Source organism: Amborella trichopoda, chromosome 3 (genome assembly GCF_054954075.1).
Source record: "Amborella trichopoda isolate Santa Cruz 75 chromosome 3, AtrichopodaSantaCruz75HAP2 v2.0, whole genome shotgun sequence".
Classification (NCBI taxonomy): Eukaryota; Viridiplantae; Streptophyta; class Magnoliopsida; order Amborellales; family Amborellaceae; genus Amborella; species Amborella trichopoda.
Genome location: NC_142338.1, coordinates 2335879 through 2340012, shown reverse-complemented (window position 1 = coordinate 2340012; position 4134 = coordinate 2335879).

The window sequence follows — 4134 nt, the reverse complement described above, 5'->3', positions numbered from 1 at the left end:
AAATTCATTATAAATATTATTTTTTAGGAATTCAATAAAAAATGAGGGTACTCCATTAAGAATTTTCATGTTTTTGAATGAATATGCGAATATTGATATGTTCTTCCCCTGCATGAACCGCCATTCAACATTTAATTTGCATCACACAAAAGGATAAACATAGAATTATCATGGAATAAGTATATCAACATACATGGACTACAATAAAGCATAAAATTAGTAACATACGATCTAAATTAAGATGTAAAAAGTTTAAATTAACCTGACAGTTCAAAAAGAAAAATAATCACCATATGTAATGATAATATGTTGCGGTAGTTCATGTAGTCATATTCGTTGTTATTTGTTATTGCAAAAGGACAATAATATTTTCGTACATATCAATTACAAACATTTAGAATAATACAAAATGCAAGCTCCAAACATGGCTACAACTCAATTATCAAGAACATACATTTTTTGCATTAAAAAATTAATAATAAAAACAATTCTTCAAAGAGCCGGCTAACATCAGTCATTCCAACTAAAAAATCCATGAACAACAGATAAAAAAAATACAGTTTTGTATTGAAAATATAATAACATGCATTTTTTTGCATAAATAATCCATCAACATATAATTTTTTCAACAAAAACTTTAACAATAAAAATTTAAAATATGGTTTAATACCTCATGATAATTAAAACCTTGTCACGATTTTCACATCTTTTCGGAAAATCATCATTTTTCAAAAAATTCGATCATGGAAAAAAAAAAAAAAAATTTACAGCAAACTCAAACAATAAAAATTTAAAATTGGGTTTAAATGTTTAATACATCATGATAATCAAAACTTTATCACGATTTTCACATCTTTTCGAAAAATCATCATTTTTCAAAAAATTCGATCATGGATAAAAAGAAATAAAAAAAAAAAGTACAGCAAATTTTCAAAAAATTCGATCATAGATTAAAAAAAAAAATTAACAAATTTTCAAAAAGTTCGATCATGGATTAAAAAAAAAAAATCATAAATTTTCTAAAAATTCGATCATGGATTACAAAAAATTCGATCATGGATTACAAAAAATTCGCTCATGGATTACATAAAATTCGATCATGGATTACATAAAATTCGATCATGGATTACAAAAAAAAAAAAAAACATAAAAAAACAAAAAATTCGATCGTGGATTACAAGAACAGAAAAAAACAATTCGATCATGGATTACAAAAAATTCAATCATGGGTTACAAAAAAAAAAAAAACACAAAAAATTCGATCATGGATTACAAATAAAAAAAACAAACATTTCGATCATGGATTACAAAAAAGTCGATCATGGATTACAGGAAATTCTATCATGGATTACAAAAAATTCGATCATGGATTACATAAAATTCGATCATGGATTACAAAAAAGTCGATCATGGATTACAGAAAATTCTATCATGGATTACAAAAAATTCGTTCATGGATTACATAAAATTCGATCATGCATTACAAAAAAAAAAAACAAAAAATTCGATCGTGGATTACAAAAAAAGAAAAAAACAATTACATCATGGATAACAAAAAATTCAATCATTGATTACAAAAAACTCTATCATGGGTTACATAAAAAACAAAAAACAAAAAATTCGATCATGGATTACAAAAAAAAACAAACATTTCGATCATGGATTACAAAACATTCGATCATGGATTACAAAAAATTCTATCATGGGTTACAAAAATAAAAAATAAAAAAAAAAATTCGATCATGGATTACAAGAAAAAAAAACAAACATTTTGATCATGGATTACAAAAAATTCGATAATAGATTACAAAAAATTCTATCATGGGCTACACAAAAAAAAAAAAAAAAAAAAAAAAAAAAATTGTTCTTCACAGAGTCGTTTTACATAAGCGATTTTAACTCAAAAATTCACCTCCAAGTGAATAAATTACATCCAATTGACTATATTTTCTGATAAACAACAATATAAGGAATCAAAAACCTAAATTTTTAACACATTATTTCAAATATATCATGAAAACAAAATCAAAAGGTGGAAAAAAAAAAAAAAAACAGCGGAATTTGGTTCCGTAGGCATCTCACTGTTCATATCAAATTTCTTGCTGTAATTGATCAGATTACGTAAAATTGAAAATTTTAAATCATACTAGACACAATAAAGATTAAAAACCCTAATTATTGAACTCATTTTGTTCAAAATATGCCGTGAAATAAATCAAATGGCGGAAAAAAAAAAAAACCCAAAGTTCTTACCTGTTTTTGTGAACCGAAGCCTTCAATCTCCAAAAAACTCTGTTTTTCTCAACGATTATCACAAATTAGTAACAAAAGCTTTTGATTCACAGCTTTAAGATCAATATGCCTACAAATTTTGAAAGATTCATGCCCTATTTGGCATGAAATTTCAGAAATGGCGGAAACCCTAAACCCCGAATTTTTCTTGATCCAAAAACAACCAATTTTTCCACCATTTAATCCTTGAAAAATCTGAATAAAGCTGTTTACAGCCTGCAAAACAGATCACATGCCGAAAAAAACAAAAAAAATGATCAAAAAATGACAAATTTGAAAAAATCCGTGAAGAACACTGTGCAACCCGTGTTCTTCACGGACTCGCCGATTCCGCACAGTGAATCGGCGAGTCACTGTGCGGAATCGTCCGGTTTTTGAACCGGACGATTCCCGGTTTTTGAACCGATCCGGTACCTTTTTCGTGAATTCCGAGTCGAACCGGGCGAGTCCGGTTCAACTCGGCGATTTTTTAAACGCTGGGTCAGATTAAGCTGTAAAACATATATAAAAAATTTATTAAAATTTATTATAAATGTTGTTTTTTAGAAATCCGATAAGAAATCGGGGTACTATATTATTAATTTTCATTTTTTTCATCAATATGTGAATATTGAGATATTTTTTCTCTGTATGAACTTATTTAACCATTAAATTGCATCACACAAAATAAAAATTATGGAATTATCATGGATGAAGTATATAATCATACATGGACTACAATAAACAATGATTTTTTTATAAGAACATTTTAGTTTTTTTGACGAAAACCTTTTATTTTTTTACAAGAAATGTTTGTCGTATTACATTTTTTTTTTTTTTTTTTAGCAAGAACCTTTTTTTTTGATAAAAAAAAAACTTATTGTATTAATTTTTTTATATAAGAACTTTTTTTTTGACAATAACTTTTTATTATTTTTATTTTTTTGACAAAAACCTTTTATTTTTTTGATAAAAAAAAGAAATTTGACAAGAAAAATAATTGATAAGAACCTTTCATTTTTTTTTTATAAGAAAATTTTTATTTTATTTATAAGAAAAAAATTTGAAAAAAAGTAAAATTGATAAAAACACCTTTCATTTTTTTTATAAGAAAAGAATTTGACAAATAGCGAAATTGATAGAAAAAACCTTTCATTTTTTTCTTATTACAAAAATACATGTTGTATTATTATTATTTTTTTATAAGAACTTTTTTTATAATAATCTTGCGGTGGAGAGTTACTTGTGAAGTTGGATGTGAGAGTAAGCTTAAATAAGCAATAATCCACCTTCTTGGAGTCAAGCTTAAATAAGCAATAATCCACCTTCTTGGAGTCAAGCTTAAATAAGCAATAATCCACCTTCTTGGAGTCAAGCTTGTGATAGTCTCTAAATTCCAAATTTTTTAGCCCCTTTCTTTTTCCAATTTGAAGAAGGCTTGGAGGTGGACTCATTTTTCCAAGTCATGGCCTCTCTTGCACTTGCACGTTCCAAGAGACTCACTCACTTCAAGTTGTAGAATACGCCGGTTGAAAGGAGGGTGTCCGATCGGTCGATCGACGATTTGGATAAGAGAATTGAATGGATCGGCAAGATCCAATATTAAAAAAATTCAAAAAATAACTAATTTTTTTTAAAATATAGTTTTTAGATTTTTTTAAAAATAATAATGGTATTGTATTATAATTTTTAGTTATTTTATTAAAAAATATAAATATTGATAACATGCCTTATGTTTGAGTGTTTGTTATCTATTGCATGCATTTTATGGTCAAAATAAGATTTAAAATGTAACTCATTATGATCCTACATTTATGTTTTCTAATCACACATGCTTTCAATGTTTGGAATCGTGGAACCGCT